The sequence below is a fragment of the Xiphophorus couchianus genome, chromosome 21, assembly GCF_001444195.1.
Source record: "Xiphophorus couchianus chromosome 21, X_couchianus-1.0, whole genome shotgun sequence".
Lineage (NCBI taxonomy): Eukaryota > Metazoa > Chordata > Actinopteri > Cyprinodontiformes > Poeciliidae > Xiphophorus > Xiphophorus couchianus.
Window position 1 is genome coordinate 20,191,639 of NC_040248.1, and position 18,352 is coordinate 20,209,990.

Genomic DNA, 18,352 nt, shown 5'->3' on the forward strand with positions numbered 1-18,352 from the left:
GTAAGGTGAAGTGCCCGACTGGGTCTTCAGGGGCATCAACATGTTTACCATTAGTGGCAGTGCGGGAGGTCGACCGACGCAGATCAAGAGCCCTGAGATGCAAATTTCTCTAACCTCATTTACATACCATTCATTTAAAAATCACTCTGCTCATCACTGAGAAAAAGCATCAACGCCGGTCCACACACGCTGAAGAGGCAGGGAAAAGATTCAGAGCTGGAGATGTCCCACATGTCCGCCGTCTGTTGCGGGACCCTAAAAGGCACAGTTTAGACGGCGCCTGGCAGGTTCTGGTACGTGCATGGGACGCGGGGCCTCTGATGAAAGGCCGTCCTCTGCTCCAAAGGCCCCGTGGAAAGGATCACACTGTCATGCCTAATTTCTCATTTGTGGAAAACCATCACCCCCTGTGACACAGTGGCATGCCGGCTGGTCGTAAACACGGCCCTGCCAGGCGAGGTCAAAGCAGATGCCTTATCCTAGCTTGATGGAGTTTGGCATAGTGGATACATAAGGGAACTCTATGATACAAGTCAAATTTCTAAAAAACGTCACTACCCACACAATCTGATTTTGTAACTGATCAACTGGCCATGTCTTTGGTTAATTCTTGTTGCTATTGCTACTACATTTTTGTTATTATCACGACTTGATATCTCAGTTCAAAAATGGTACTTCCAGTCTTATGCTCACTTGGTGAAATACAGAACTATATTTCTTTGCTTTGCCACCAAATTCCTCAGTTAGCAAAACTGTTTTTGAGGGAAAATTGAGGCAAACATTTAAAACTAGATGATCAGTTGAAACCAGGTATGTAACAGCAGGTCGACTGCCATTGCACACAAAGAAAGGTCGGCTCCCTCAGGCGTACAACTTAGAAACTAAGTTATCATGTGTGACAAAAAACCAGGAAAGTAACCCTTATTTTGAAAGCTGGAGATGTTACAAAAAAACAGTTAAAGATGGAAAATGAGAAAGACTTGAAATACATGAAGCAAAAATTAAATCTCTTGGTGCTTCTTGTTTGTACAAGCTAACATTAGCACTGCATAAGAATTTAAACTTGCATGAAGCTTCTCTTTAAAACGTTAAAGAATTGTTTCTTGTCCATTTATTGATTTTTGCCATGAATTAATCATTGTGGCAGACACTTTTGGGTAATGTGTTATGAACCGAGGGGGTTATCTTTGTTTTGGTTTCAATGTGTTTTCCCTACCTCTCTCTCCTTTCTGTTCCTGTATCAGTATTCTGCCGCACAGCGGATTCATTAAGCAGACGACTCTTTGGCTTTTGAGAGGCAGCACTTGTGGTAGCCAAGTACTCAATAGCTGTGTTTCCACTACAAATGTGTGCAAGACTTTGTCGATATTCCGCTAATGTAAAAAAAAACAAAAACACAATTTTCAACTGTGGCGTTTCCATTTAACAAGAAATGCAATTAAAATCGCATGAGAATAAGTTTGTTCATGCGACAAGTCATTAACAAAACATGCAGCGCCACAATCCTCCAACTATTTCCTTTCTTCGTGGTTTGGGCCAGCGGCAACATCCCGTTCTTTCAGACGTGACTTGCGTGATGTGGGGGGAAAAAAGTGTTTCCATTGCAGTTTTGCAAAATACACCAATTGAGATGCAGCAAAAAAAAAAAAAAACAAGTCATCCTAATGGCAAAACTTTTATTTTAAAAAAATGTGAGTTTTTTCGAAGTTGGTGCGTCTATTATGCAAATGCAGGTTCAAAATGTCAAACGCAGTTACTGAGTCAGACAAGACATGAAACATTTGTAAGCACTGTGCCATCATGTAGAATGGCTACTGTGTTCTGGACATTCCTACAGGTGATAGGTCAGGGTTTTTCTTGGGTTTTTGAGTCCTACCAGTTTTTTGTCCTCTTATGCAAAAATCAGATGAAAACTGAACTGAATTTTTCAGTCTAAGGTAGAATTAAAAAAAATTTTTTTTAAAAATATATTTACCATTTCCTCAGAATGGAACCAGCAAAATTTGTTGTGAAGATCTTGTTTTGTCTCGTGAGCTGTGTGCCATTTCATCACCACATGATTTTTATTTACCTCTTACCCCTCGTCTGTTTTACACTTTATTTGGATTTTTGGACGCCAAACTCGCCCCGTCATACCCTAGCACTGCTAGAAATCATTCCCCTCACATACTACGGTTAAACTGAAAATATGTAATTTGTGTAAAAACCGAGCTTTATTCCAAACACATTTCACCGAAGCCAATTAAAAAGAATCTATTATCGTGACTTGATGTCATTTGCTCTGAGCCAACACTGACAAACACGATTTGCATAAAAGTAATCAGGTCACTGTCTTATTAGGAATATGTGTCAAACTGTCATTCGGTTCCAAGCAAACGTGCCGCTTGTAACGAAATGACTTGTTGGCTGCATTTCATGCGGATCTTGCTCACTTTCGTATTCTTTTGCCGTAGCTGTGCCCCCCGAAGGAAATCAGTGGCGAGGCGAAATCCAAACTCGCAGCGTTACCACATTAAAGTAACACTCAAAAAAATAAAAAGCTTTCAAAACAGATGGTATCATTTTATGCAAATGTTATTATGCAAACTCGAGCTCCGAGGCCTGGCTATCCACCACCCCTCCGCCCCCTAGCCCTTAATTGGTAGAGAAAAGAGAGGTGCCAGACACTGCAGGTGGCAATGTAGCCTCACTTTTAAAATTTATTTTATTTGGTGTTATTTCCACCAGGGCCTCTCAACAGCGAGGAGGAGCCCATCGGTCTCTGCGTGGTGCAGCGGATTCTCGAAGCCCCGCGAACCGATAATGCGGCGCCCGCCTTTGCTCACAGTAAGGAATGGCTCACTAAAGGCAATAACCTCTAAAAGGCAAACCTTCAGTAGAGAAGATGAGCCTTACCCACCGCAGTCTTTTTTCCTCCTCCCCCTCTTGTTTCATCCCCTGAATACTCTCGGCTGCTGGTTAGCGCTGTGCAGTCTGGAGTATGTCGGGATAATTAGGAAATATGATCTGAACGGCCGTACGCCTGGAAGATCTGGTTGTAGTTTCATCTTTCAGAAAAGGGTTTAGTGCGATTATGCTCTGACGGTAGCAGGCCTGTTCACTTTGCTTCCAATTTATGTTTTTGCGAAGAAAATGTCTTGGTATAATCGTTTGTAATAAGTTCGCAATAATAAAAGAAAGCAACATAAAATGCTCTTTTCTAGCATAGTGTCTCAGAACATTGCAGCACTGTATTTTTGTTTTAAAGGGGCAGTACCGTGTGTTTTCCAGGCATATGGAGCCATTTTATAGCACAATCAAGTTAATCATGTTACCTTCAGTTGTAATAAAAATGCTGCATACATCAAATATGACTTAGAACAATTTTTACTTTCTAATTTAACGCTTTGATATTGGGCTTGTCTCTTTAACAAACGTTTGCTCTTTCCGTCACTCCGCCTCCAAGGAGGAGCATCATCCTTGAAGGCGGAGCTTGGTCCACCCAGGCGTTCGGCGCAGTCAAACGGTTGCCACTGGAGATTAAAGGATTTCTGAGACATGCATGAAAGAATGGAAACAACACTACAGCTTATGTTTTTGATGAGGGGATGACATTTTAAAATAACGTAAAGCTCACTAAAGTCGATTTTACATAAAACTGTCCCTTTAAAGTCTTTAAAAACTCTCCACAGAGACTATCGGATCAGACGCTCCTTTTAAGTAAAGCCGTTGAGCCTTTTAGATGCATGCAGCCCAACTTAAATTATGTCAATTACCCCATGATGTTATCCAGTTTTTTGGGGGGGGTTTTGGATGCTGATCAGACAAACCAATCCAGGAAACATATAAGACTTTGAGATTTCCCAAACATATAAGTTCTCCTTGCTAAAATATTAACTTTTGATCTCATTTCCCCAGCTCTACCTCCTCAAAATCAGTCTCAGGAAAAATATGCTCTTAATCATTACAGAACGAATGAATCAATTTCTTTTTGTTCTTCTACTTCTTTCGGAATCAGACATCTGCTCACCAGAAACGCACTAAATCCGGGCAGGCGCGGTGTGCAGAACACATGCAGAACGGATGTATCACCCTTAAATGTGATACAGCAACATTGAGATGTTGGCTAGGAAAAATCTTTTTTTATTATTTTTTTATTTTTCCATTTCTGAATTCTTACAGTCAAGAGTGTGCAAATGAATAGTTATGAGCTCAGCGCTCTTGTCCAGAAACAACTTGCCGTAAAGAATTCCCTGTGATCCCCGGCCGAGGTGTTTTTGTTTTCATCCTGGGTGAGAGAGTGCAACAAGGACACAATCTGCTCGCGTCCGCCCGCTTCCACCCGTGTTTGTGGCGGCGAGGCAACATTAGACGCGGTGATCTTATTGTAGCTCGACCCTTGGGGGCAGCACAAACAACTCGGCAACACCTCTGACTCTATAAATATGTAAAATGCCTGGTGTGTTTTCCAGCGGCCCTGTTGTGCTCGTTCAGCCAGCCTCTCCTCCTCTTCCTCCTCCGTTGCCCCTGCCCGGCCTCTGCGGGGACCAGCCAGACTAAACAATGTAAATAAGTCATGACGAGCAGGTCCTGTTGGCACTTGCTCAAATAAGCGGCGGATGTGTTGCATTGTGTTCCTCCTTCAGTCAAGTGATGGGAATGACAACAATCTAGCCACATGATGTCGTGTTTCAGAGATCAGGTATATTTTACTTAGAAGGACTTTCTGTCTTTTCCAACCACATTCTATAATTGAAGGCGTAGAAAACGAGTTGTTGGATGAAACTATTTTATGTCCACGATATCCTAATAAGCAAACATGCCACTTTAAAAATTATGAAAATAAATTTGCTCAATAGAAACGCGATGATTTAAAAAAAAAAATAAAAATCCTCTTTTTGATAAAGAGTTTTGGCGCTAGGATAAGGTGGTTTTTCAAAATTGGTTTATTTTGCAAATATGCAATGGAAATGCCCCCCCCGCCATCGCCACGAGTCACGTGATCAAAAGGCGGACGTTGCCACTGCCGCAAACCACGAAGAAGAAGACGACAGGAAGTGGTAGGAAGATGGTGACGCGGCATGTTTTTTAATGACTGATCGAGTGAAGAAGCCTGTTCACATGTGATTTTAATAGCGTTTCTTAGTTAATGGAAATTTTGTTTTTCCAACATTAGAAGAATATAGACAAAGATATGTGCATGTTTGTAATGGAAACACAGCTAAATAAACACGCTGTTATTTAGTAGAAGTATTAAAAGTGAGAAAATATGCAGAAGAATCTATGTAAAAGTTGAAAAAAGTAATTCGCTGAGGTTGCAATAAAACTTTGAAAGGTGGGTCTTTAGCAGAAGATGGCACCTTCATTTTTCTTGCTTGTCTGAGAAAAGAATCCTTCCTGGCAAAGTGATTTGTAAGAAAATCCTTATACACTAATTTAAGTTAAAGTTACAGTGGTCTTGTTGAATATTTATTTTTGGGGTTCTTTTATGTCTCTGTGCTTTTGCTTGGGGTGTGAGGTCATTAAAAACCCTCAGACATATAAATGTCTTAGGACAGATTTATGGAAAAATAAGTGACTTAGAGCCAACATTTGACCAAAGCATTGATTTCTCCCATTTTCTCCTAGTAAACGCTCTTCTTATTCTAATCTCATCTGTTCTTCAAAATGGATTAATTGTGCGAAGTCGAGTGTCAGACTTTTGATTCTGTGCCATGTTGGTGTTTAATTAACGATAAAAAACTGTGTTACACGGAAGTCACCATCAGAGCAGAGATACGTTTGCTAATAAAAGGTTTTATTTAGGCAGGAAGCACGAGAATAGTTTAAATAAGAGTGATACATATCTTTGGATTGGTTGAAAAGAACAGCAACTCAATCGGTTACAAATGAAATGAACGGCAGAGAAAACGAGTAAATTCTATTATTGAAAAACCTCAATCATAAGGTGTTCTCATTTCCCTGCGGTGTCGGCACAAGACTCCAGGGTTAGTGCACACCTTTTTTTTTTTCATTACAAGATATTTTCCTCATCACGCCATTGCGGTGCAAACAGCACACCTAGGGGGTTCGGACATCAGAGAGCCGATGTTTTCACACACCTTATCCAGAAAGTCCATTGCAGGTTGGACTCTCAATAAATCCAACTCTAATTTATTTGTAAAGCACATTAAAAGATAATAATAATAAGAAACACATCAACTCAGACTGGGCCAAACTCTATTGAGAAAAAATTAAGCGAGACTTAAAAACAGGAAGTAGAGACGCCTGTCTAATATTCAAAGGCAACAAATTCCAAAGTTTATGAGCCATAAGAAAAAAAAATCTCCATCTCCTCTCAATTTCCGCCTAGTTTTTGTGACAACGAAGAGCAGCTGGTCAGCTGAGCCAAGGGCCCGCAAAGGCAGATTTGACTGATCCAAGAGGTATGGAGGAGGAAGACCGTCTGGGCATTTACAAGACAACATAACATGCTTAGACACGCTCATCAAAGAGGTTTCTAATCAAGGAGTTTTTTCAATGCTTATTAAATAAAGGTTCATAATAAGGACTTAGAAATTAATTCCCTTGTGCACATGAAGCCAATGAAGGGAGGTCAGAGTAGATAAGATGTGCTCATGTCTGTGTGTACCAGTTAAAAGCAGTGGCATTTTATACAAGTTGAAGATGTGAAATGTAAATTCGGCAGTCATCTATGCAGCAGAGAAAGCAGACAAAAGAAAAAGAAGAGGACCAAGAACTGAGCCCTGTGGAATCCCCAAAAAAAGGGTCCGAAGTGTACAGAAAGTCACAGCGTTTTTAACAAACCGAAGATGTGGAAGGTAATTTTTGCAGTCATCTGCGTAGCAGAGAAAAGAATCTCCATGTTTTCTAAAGATCAAGCCCAAAGGGAGCCGATCCAAAGGAAAGAGAAGAGGACCGAGAATGGAGCCTTGTGGAGTCCCACAAGAAAGAGGGACGGAAGTGGACAGAAATAAATGTTCTATCACTCGAATAGGAATTGAGTCAATCCAATGTTGCTCCTTCAAGGTTTTCAGATTGGAACATATTCCATATATTACACAAGCAGGATGGAGGCTGAATTTACCCTCCCGTTGTTTCCAACACAAGTCACACAGCAGCATGTTGGTTTTGAAGCCTCTAGCACCAAACTGGATGGGCTAAGATGCCTTTTTAAAACTGTTTTTCACTGTTTAGTCGTAAATCACAAATTAACTGGCTCTGTTTGAGAAGGACTGTTGGCGCTGTCATGAATAGGCTATTGGTTAAACAGGCTGAGTGCTCAAACGACTTTTAAAAAGCTTATTGGAGCCAATAATGGAGTGAGATGAATGTGGAGTGGACCTGAACGCAGCTCATTAAACACTGGTGTGAAAAGCTCTCGGCAGGCTCTCGACCACACGGCTGAGCAGTTCCAGTCACCTCTGGCAAACCGCTGGCTGGAGGCTCTGGTGAAAAGAGCTCCTCAAGTCAACGCTCCTTTGTTATGCCGTTGTATAGAAGAGAAAGGTCAGAGACCAGAGCAGCTGACATCCAGAGTGACAAATCATTCCTTTCACAGAAGGGAAGTTTCGTCTTTGGCTACCAGCAGTTAAACATACTAGATTAGCTTCAATCAATAGTGTTTTTTAACTGAGATCATAAACCATTTATTAATTCATAAGCTTTAAAAGATGCCTTTAGTTAATATACTTCTCCCAAAAGAGTGATTAACTCTGTCCTAAAATCCCAAAATACCAATTGATTTATGACCAACTGTAAAAGTGCTGGCTTCAGTTTGGGATTGTTCCTTTTTTATTTTTTTGTGGCAAACTGTGTGAGAGGAAACCGAGGAGACAAAAAAGCAGCTGGTTTTTATTTCATTTACGTTTATGTGTCCCGGTTGGTCTTATTAACCACATCCTTACTGGCCTCAGAATGACTTTTTTTGGTCTACATTTGGTTTACATTAAAAGTGAATTTTCAGGTTTTGTTGCCTAATAATTTTTCATCAGGTTGTTTTAAGCCCCTTTTTTTAATCACCTGTTGAGTTTTGCATGCTGTCTACAGCTAACAGGACGTGTCTGGTTTTGACACCAAAGTTCAGCTGTTAGGAGTTTTTGTTCTGTTCTTCAACATATCGCCGAGACACAATAGTTCAGGTTTCTTACAATCCCATTTGTTCCTTTTCATCCCATTAACAACACACAAAATTTTGGAAGCAAAATGTTGCATGGTTTTCAAAAACTGTGCACAAATACAAATTTGAAAAGAGGGATAAGCGCATTAGTGTCCACCCTCCGTCTGCTTTGTGGAACCGTCTTTTGCTGCAAAGCTGTTCGGGAAATGACTCGAACAGCTTTGCACGGGAATCTCTGAACATTGGTCGTTGCAGGATAACTTGAGGACAACTTAGTCAAATTTTAAAATCTTGCCACAGATTCCAAGTGTTGCTGGAGTCTTCAACGCACCGGTTTGGGTCAACCACTGTTTGGTAAGTTAGCCGTTGTCTCAGAGTCTTGCCATTTTTGGATGATGCATTGATCCATAAGAACTTCAATGCTTAGAATATTAGAATATTGTTCCGTACGAAACTTCCTCACAACTATATTACTGTCCTGTTTGTTGGGTTCCTCCTGGTGTTTGTTCACTAATGTTCTCTAACAAACCTCTGAGAACAGAAGAGCTTGATATGTAACAAAATTAAGTTACACACGTTTTTGTGTAACACACACTTTACACGATCAACATGTGAAAATGTAGAAAGGTTTAGGTAACTTGGCAATGTACTTGGCATGTATCCTTTTTGTCGTCCAATAATGCAGCATCACAAGCAGTGGCCCCAAAAATTTCACATTTAGCCTTTAATCAGCAGCATAACAGAAGGAAACTAGTTTATAATAGTTTTTCCACCATCTGCACTTGTCATTAAGCATTTTGTAAGCGGGTTTTTGCCGTTTCCCCAATAGCCCTGGCTTTGGTGGTAACATATGTTTGCCGCTATATTCCAGCCTAATGTGATGTGGTGCACAATCAGTTTCAAATAAACGTTAGCCTAGCAAAACATTAGAGAGATAAAGTGTGTCGCTTCCATTTGCAGAACAAAGAGGAGAATTTCTAAATTTTTTAAAAATCTTTTGGAAAAATTAAAGATACGATTTATTAATGTGTAAATATTAAGACAAGTAGAGTCTGTCTCAAGTGTTGAACTATCACTACAAATTAAGAGTCAAGTCTTCATTCTGTGTTGTGGCGTCTCTTACAGAGAGAACTTGTTGTAAAAGATAAAAGAAAAAGAAAAGGAGTGCCCGAATGAATATGTGTCGTCTCCCATGAGCTCTTAAATAATAGCTAGTAGTTTGGTATCAAACATTTTGCCAGAGCCTATTAGCGTAATTAGCTCTACTGATGATCTCTTTGTGAGATAGGTTTTTGATGGAGCCACTGACCTAGAATAATGTGGATGTGCTGCAGCTTAATGAAGGAAGGGGGAAAAAAACATTGAAAGGCATTATTGAAAGAATCTTAGAAGTTAGGAAAGAGTCTTATTTTGTGAAATAGTGTAGTTTACCATCTGTTTATGTATCCTGTCATTCTTTACCTTTTGAGGGATCAAAATAATTTCTAAATTAGCAACTTTTTTAGAATTACTTGGCCTGAATGAAATTTTACTCTCATCCTACAAAAAAATAAATAAATAAATAGAGCACAATATGACCTAGCCTGGCCATTACCTTCCTGTGCAATTCCACTAACTTAAAACCTCGCTTCGCAGACAATTTAGGCTTTTTTTAAGATAAGATAAGATTTATTTGTCATTGTCATCAACAGATTACAACGAGATCGAGATTTGCTCGACTCGAGTTAAGATGCAGGTTATGTGTATATACATAATATACAAAGATAAAGAAATAAATAGTACAAAATGAGAAATAAATAGACATCCCATTTATTGTGTTCTCTCCTGTAGTATTTCTACTGAGTGAACAGAAAGAGAAGTTGTGAAAAATTACGTCGATTTTCCGCGCTGTTTTAGAATTGTGGTCTGTTTATAGTTTTAGCAATGGCAGCCGTTCAGTTTGTCGAATTAACATTAACAGCCTCCTTGTTCGGCTCGGCACGTCCGTCTTCGCTGTGGAGGACGGTTGTTTACAACGCAGGCAATTTCCGGTAAGCTTCATAGCATCGACATAGCACATTGTATACGTCATGGCCAAACATTAGCTAACGGGTAAAATTTCAACTGAGTCCACGCTTCGAGGAAGCAATCGTTTCTCAACAGACAAGATCCCAGACGCTCTGAACGAAGTGAAGCGTAGAATAAATGGCTGCTTTTTATGAGGCGAGATACCAACTTTACCTCACAGGTCCGTATTTCCCTGTAGTTTTCTAATCAGTTAGCAGCACACAATTAAAACATACTGTGCTGTCATTCTTGTGTCAGCCCTAATTTCATTGTTGTGATTCCACGTTTTCTCTCTCTGTGTGTGTGTGTTTCTTTTTCGTCTTCCTGGAAGAGTGTGGCTTATAACATGGATAATTAGTGACTGTGATAAATTGCAGCGAGCCCGTCCCAAGAGGCCGGACAAGAAGTCTTACTCAAAGAAGACAGCCTTCCACTGTCTTTAAATGAGCTTTCTTTCTGTCTTTTTTTTTTTTAACTCTGCCAATAAACAGATAGGGAAGAGGGATTTCACTACATTCTGCTTAGTCTTTGGAAAATACTGTATAATTACTTTGCCGTACATCTGTGTACAAATTAAGATATCATGTCTAATTAAACCACGCGAAAAGCAGACATTATGGTACAAGGGCTCGTACCGTGGGCTCCCAACTGCAAAAAAAAAAAAAAAAGTAGATTCCATGTTTTAATATTTCAGCTGTTCTTCATCTCCATATTACTAATGCACCCGCTCAATGATTTATTCATTTTCTAAATGAGCTGCCCTTGACTTAATGCATGTAAGAGATTCAACAGATAAGAAGGCATTGAACACTAATGATGACTGCATACGTTCATGACTGGATGCAAATGGAAGAAATCTCAACATCTGAGTGTTCCAGTAGGTAGCAGTTTCGTAGGGCAAGGAAAGCTATCAGGTTGACACCAACTTTTGTGGAAAGAATTTTTTTTTTTAACTGAGATTTTTGCTGCGATCACTCTGCGTTTCCAAAGTAACCTTAAAGCATGATGCTGCCACCACCATGTTTCATGGTGCGACTTTAGTGTCTAGGGTAAGAGTGTGAAAATACATCCAACACTCAACTTTCAACTTCCATTGTTTTAATGAATATGCAGTAAGTTTCCAAAAATTCATTCAAATACTTATATTAAGATGGTCTTAATGCCAGAATGCCTTATAATCCGGTGCGCCTTATATATGGACCAATATTGAGCCACAACAGGTCTCGTAACTACGGTAAGCAGCCGCCGACTTCATTTTCCCCCGTAGAAGAAGAAGCGCGCGGTGCATGCTGGGTTTTGTGTAAAGACCCCAAAATGGCTCCTATTAAGAGACACGCTTACAACGCAGAGTTTAAGCTCAAGGCAATCAGTCAGTAGAACACGGGAATAGAGCAGCAGCGACAGAATTTAACATGAACGAATCAATGGTTATAGCGGAAGTGGATATATATTGTGATTGCACTAACGTTTGATTTACCGTAACAGTATCAGACTGTTTTTTACATGTTTATTTAATTGAGGAAAAGTTCCCCTCCACTATCTGTTATACCTTGCTGTTGTTAAAAGACAAACTGTGTCACGAAAATACCACGTCACTGACTTTACCTCGGGGAAAATAATCAAACAGCTTTTTATTCATTTTGGGAATGAACGGAGTTTTCAGAACGCTGGTTTGTAATCTGTTAATAAAGTTTGACTGACCTATCTGACTGTTTTGTTGACATTCCCTTTAGCGCAGTTCCATCTAATGGATGCATAACGTAACCCCAGCCTCTACTGGAGCGTCTATTCTAGGCGCCTTATAATGCGGTGCGCCTTATATATGACAAAAGTTTTAAAATAGGCCATTCATTGAAGGTGTGCCTTATAGTGCGGAAAATACCTATGCTCAATTTTACTTTCACTTTTTTGTGTAAAAAATATATATTTAAAATATAATGCTAAATAGTCTAACTAGGACTGTTTTATTTTTTTAAATAAAAATGTCAAAATTTCCAAGTAAACAGTACTGTGTTGATTTCGCTATATATTGGCAACATCCTGTATGGCACGAAAATAGAAGAAAAAAAAACATAAAAGAAATTTCCAACTCTGCCTACTGAGTGTAAAATGCCCCCGAGGAAGCCTTTATCCTCCCCACGTGTCTCATTTGTATGCATGCATCTCTCACTATAAAGTTCCCAAACTCACTCAGTTTAATCACGAAATGAAAGAGAGTTTAAACCGGGGAGAGAATTGATCTGCCACACGTATTTTCACAAGAAAGTAAGTGAATGAACTGTGACTTTCCCACAGCAACAATAAAGCGAGAGATTTACTGTCCATATCCATCTCGCCACAAACTACCCAAACTAAAATTTACGATCAACAGAGTGTTTACAGCACAGCTCCGGGCAGCACGTCGCAAAATGTGAGGGTGTATCTGCTGTGTGGCGGTTTTCTCCTATCATTCATCACAAAGCGCCGAGTCCCTTTCTATTGTTGACATGATCCGCAAAATACCCAGCCGTGATTTTCTAGAAGAGAGTGTGATCAATTTTTTATTTATTTTTTTAAAAGTCCAGGTCCAAAGGTTATGCAATGATTCATTGTCTCATTGAATATTATTCTGGAGCAAATGATTAGCTCCATGTGACATTTGCAGTCAGTGGTCCTCTGCTGACCAGCTAAATCTATTAATTCCTCGCTTTTGAAGTGCTGTGAGAGGGAGTCCAAGGTTGCTCATCAGAGAGCCCCTTCATCCAGCCATTTTCATTAACTCAATCCTTGATGGCTTAGCAAGAAGCCGCCAAGCGAAAAACGATTTGCTGCATGTTTTTGAGGACTCACGGGTTTATTAGTGGGAATGTTTTGAGATTTTGTAAAGCAAGGTAACCCAATATCTAGTCTGTCCCATTAAATGCTATCCGTTTTGTTTTCAGCTGACTTCATAGTAAGACTTTGTCTGGTACACTTTTATGCATAGTTGAGTCTTTTAATTTGAATTAAAAGAGGAAGTAGAGTTACCATTTGGGTTGTCGGTGTCTATCAATAAAGATTAAAATCCTTTGCTTTTAAGGATTTTAAAATCCTTTGCTTTAAAACCAGTTAAATTGCAGCACTGTAATAGGGAATATAAGGAAGCAGTAAAAAGCACGCTAAGGTTAGCAAGATCTTTCTCCTAGCTTCCTGCTAGCACCAAAATAAAAGAATATTTAATGTTTTTTTAATGAGATTTCTGGACTATTTGAAAAACTTCAGTGCTTAAGCAATAGCTACATGGTTCCAATAACGTGGTTGTGTACATACCCTTAAACCTCTAAAGCAGCGCATGTTGAGTCTGTTTTAGGAAATCTTCCCTATGGACACATTGCAGTAAGACATTATGCGTGCAAGACAACAACCCCCAGGGACGGTAGGAGGCAAAAATCTGCTCGCCAATGATGACTATTATTGGTTTTAGCTGTCAAGTTGTCAACTTTATACGCTAAATTTTAAATGTATACATATATAAAATAAATGGACTGCAGTACGTTGACAACTAGATAACAAGGTCAGGACAAAGTTTTAATTTAAAAAAATTAGTGAGGGAGATGGAAACAGGTCGCTATGCTAGCTTGACTTTGACAACCTTAGCATGTAGATGTGCTGTGGAATTCAGTGTGTTTTGGCAACTTACACACCAACTATTGACAGTAGAGCAGGTGTTCAAATTAGCTAATTAACCACCAATATGATATATTAGCTATACAGCAGTAGCTAATCTAGCACAAGAATCACTTATAAATAATTGGATTATTAATTGTAAAATAGGCTGCACAGTGGCGCAGTTGGTAGCACTGTTGCCTTGCAGCAAGAAGGTCCTGGGTTCGATTCCCGGCCGGGGTCTTTCTGCATGGAGTTTGCATGTTCTCCCTGTGCATGCGTGGGTTCTCTCCGGGTACTGCAGCTTCCTCCCACAGTCCAAAAACATGACTGTCAGGTCAATTGGTTTCTCTGAATTCTCCCTAGGTGTGAGTGTGTGTGTGCATGGTTGTTTGTCCTGTATGTCTCTGTGTTGCCCTGCGACGGACTGGCGACCTGTCCAGGGTGTACCCCGCCTCTCGCCCGGAACGTAGCTGGAGTTGGGCACCAGCACCTCCCGACCCCATTAGGGACAAGGGTGAACAGAAAATGGATGGATGGATGGATTGTAAAATAAACATCGAGCCGGAAAGCATAAAAACTCAATGTTCTGTTCTTTGTGTGGGAAATGTTTGCGTTCTTTGGTGTTTAATCCTGATGCATTTGTGATGTTGTTGTCAGTTGCTATGGCAGCAAGTCTGAGGTGTAGCCGACACACAGAGGGAGAAAAAAGAACACAAGTTGTTTTGCGTTGTTATTCAATGGTTTACCGTTTTTTTCTCTGACTGCGTGGCGCACAGCACTAGATTAATAATGCTGTTTTCATAAATAGTCATTTTTAGTGACTATTGTACATAAAAACAGAGTTTTTATGTACAATAAAAATGTATTATTTTCCCCAGATATCCGGAAACATGTGGACTAATCCTTAGGCTTTTTTGTTTGTTTGTTTTTAGTTGAATGCATGGTTTGCAGAGATGTTACAAAAGATCAAAAGGATTTCAATGTACAAAGATATCAGTCAGGAGAAAAGTAAGCCTCAAAATGAGTTGACTCATGCACCCAAATCCCCAATACCGTGGCTTCACCAGTAGAAAGGTAGAGATAGGGAATGGGCCTAACAAGACAAGAACAATACCTGACAAAACGTTTGTGAGGATCACCTGAGCAGGTCGAATGTTGTGAAGATGTCAGAAGCTGAATGACTCTAAAGCAAACTGTTTTCATTTTTCGCGTCAACCCACCATCACGTTGTATCGTCACATGCCCAGTTAACTGTTGATGTTGGAGGGGAAGAAATTGCGCAAAGCTTCCAAGGTTTAGACAGTGTGGGGTGGAGGTGAGATCCGATGTTTCTCAACACTGCTTCCTCGCCCTCGAGTCTGCAGTTATGTGGGATTTAGTGTAATTACAGGTACGCCGCGTGGATTTGGATATGACGAACAAAAACAGGAAGAGCCGAGACGAATGTTCCGTCTTGTCGTTAATCACCTTCGCGTCCGCACAAAAGAAGTGGCGCAACTGCGAGGCTCACGCAGGTGTCGGAGGGAGAGAAGCCCCACGCTCGTGTGCCAATAACTCCAGGCCTCGTTCTGATGACTGTAATTATTTTTCCATCCTCTGGAATCGTGCATACCTCTCTCCCTTTTTTCATCTGCCATCATACCTGTCGATTATAGGCCAGGACTTACCAGGTGAGGCCTTAATCATGCGTGTATATTCAAACTTCGAAACATATCCGTGCAGCATGCCTCGCAAAAGAACAATCTATTTAATCAATGCCTCTTATGGAGGTTCATTTTGGCGATCGGCAACGGCTACTGGTGAAGCATAAGCGATAAATCAGCAGAGTCTCGCTCACAGCTGGGGACAGCAGGCAGGATGGGAAAGAAGGAGGAAAGAAAGCCAGGCCGCAGCCACCTGACTGATGAATACAGTCATGCATGTGGACACCTGGCTGGCGAGAGGAGAATAACAGGGAGGGGATCTGGCACTTCATCAAGAAGACCCACTACTGGGAAATTGCTGCGCGAGAGCGATGAGGATGATGCGTTTATCTAGTTTCCTTTGTGATGCATAACTGGCTCCGCAAGGCCTCAGACGCGCCCGCGTGCTGGATGCCTTTTATTCTCTTGACATATCGTAGGCGTTCTTCGGGGTTGGCTAACACAAACAGCGGCGGCGCGGTCTCAGGAGTTCATTCCTCAACACAACGCGTGTGTTTTCTCTGGAAGTGCTAAAAGACTTTTGGTAGGTGTTGTCAGGCCAATTTAAGTCGGCTTGGGCGGCCCTCGCTGGAACCTCTGGAATCCCATCAAAATCTAAATCTGTCGGAAATAACGCGAGGGATGCACAAAACAATTTGACTTATTCTCTTAAAAAACACTGGTCAAATTACTGCTTGCGGTACGTGAAAGACCGTTTGTGCGTGTGAGTTAATTGGCAGCCAAAGAGCATAAGAGGGAATATTCAGTGAGCCCAGCAAACACGTACTCAGACCCAGGGCAACACTAATTATTCCAGGCGGCCCGCCAAACTCACAATATAACAGCTTCCCAACACAGTTGAAGGAGTGAGCTTCCACTAGTTTCTGTTGGGTGTTTTTTTTTTTTTTCCAGAGGGGGGGTTAATTAGTTTCAAAGCCTGCACACATGAAAAGCAGGTGTGCACATGAAAACTGAATGTGTAAACATGATATCAGTGCATAAAAAAGTACCAACGAGCTGAATAATGTCTCTGACTGTTTCTGCACCATGAGCACACCAAATGTTGTTTGGCTCACATGTTGTTTATTTTTTCTTTTTCTTGGGAAGGTTGCTGAGTAAAGATTGATTTTTCAAAGCAACCAAAGCAAAAATGAAGGAATTCTGAGATTTTATGTTTCTTCTTTTCATTTCCATGTTTGTAACACCTTCAGTTCCTGTGTTGCGTATTCAATTCATAACTCAAGTGTGTTCCAGTTGTTTTCGCATTAAAAAGGCGTTTTCCAGGCACACAGTGCCACTTTATACCACAATCAAGTAGCAATGTTACCTAAAGGTGTTATGAAAATGTTGTACAAATCAAAAACAATTTAAAGAAAATTTGACTTCATAGCCTATTTTGTAGTTCATGGGTGGCTCACCCCTTTCTAATGCCGCCCTGGGCAACTGCCCATATCAAAAACCACCACTGCTCTACACTAGCTGCTGTCCTCCACTGCCTCTGCTGACGCTATTTTCTGACACTTTAACACAGTGTTGTGTTCCAAACATGAATAAAAAACACATCCTGTATTCCGCTGTAGTTTGTGTCAATACTCTTCAGTTGTACAAATATTCACAACTTAAGCTAAAAATAACAGCCTCACGTAGTATGCCACAGAGTGGCTGGAACTGCATACACTCTTGAAACTTGTGGGGTTTCTATTACAGAAATATGTCAAAGTGACATCCGTCACCACAAGACTGCACTGTTTGGATAGGTGGTTAGCCCAAGTAGTCAGTCCAATGCAAATATTAGACCGGACTGTCCACATCTGTCTAAAAAGAAACCTTCTGTTACACAGCAAGTAAAGGTATAGTTCTGTGGATTAATTGTTCAAGAAAATGGAGTATAAGGTGTAGACAGAAGCACTGAATGACACAAGGATGAAGGACTTGATTTAGCCACACAGGCATAATGCCAGGATCAAGGAGTCACACTTAAGAAATAAAGGAGAAAATATGCTAGTTCGGGTGATTACAAAGTGAATAAAAACAGGTCTCATTATTATTGATGGACAGCCGTAATGAGGAGCGGAAACGCACATCAGAGGTCGCATGTCACATCAACTGTTGCACAGCAATTGCTGTTTTTAACACAAGTTAGATGAGTCATGCTGAAGTGTGCTGACACAACGGATTTCTGGATTGAAGTTGTTTCGACTTTCAGTAGCGCCGGCTTGGAGCAAAAGCCATGGCAAAACATAGAAAACTATATTTACATGACTGAAGAAAAGACCAGAAATGGACACACACACAAAAAAAACAACTAAAATGTGAGTCACATCTGTAAGCAAAAATTAGCACAATAACTCGCTCAGGTGACGCTAATGCCACGCCTCTTTGGTTCTGCTATCCCGGCTGCACGCTCTGGATGCACGCACTGATCTGGGACTTTGTGGCGCCAACTTTGTAAAGAGCTACGACACTAGCCGTCCTGTAGAAGAGGCTTAAGGGTTTCCAAAAAAGCATTTGTATAAATTGCAATATTTCCCCTAGAGTAATTTTAATATGATGGAAATGTACCTTAGTCTTGGTCTTCCCTTAGTGTTACCAGCTGGCTAGTAAGCTAAAGTTTCATCAATGTGAAGTTTAATCCACTGCGGGTAAGATTTTCATGACTTCTCAGGTCTTAGCAGAACCTCATTTTTGAAAGAAATTCACCATCTCCCATAGCCCAATCAATAAAATAAGAAAAATCATATCAATAATAAAAACAGTGAGACACGTTCAGCACTCAACACCAGTGTTCATTCACTTAAAATTCTTCACCCAGTAAATGAAGAAGGAAGCTAAAATGGGAAAAAAAAACAACTGGAATTTGCATAAAATATTTTCCACATAATATAACTCCTAAGTAGAA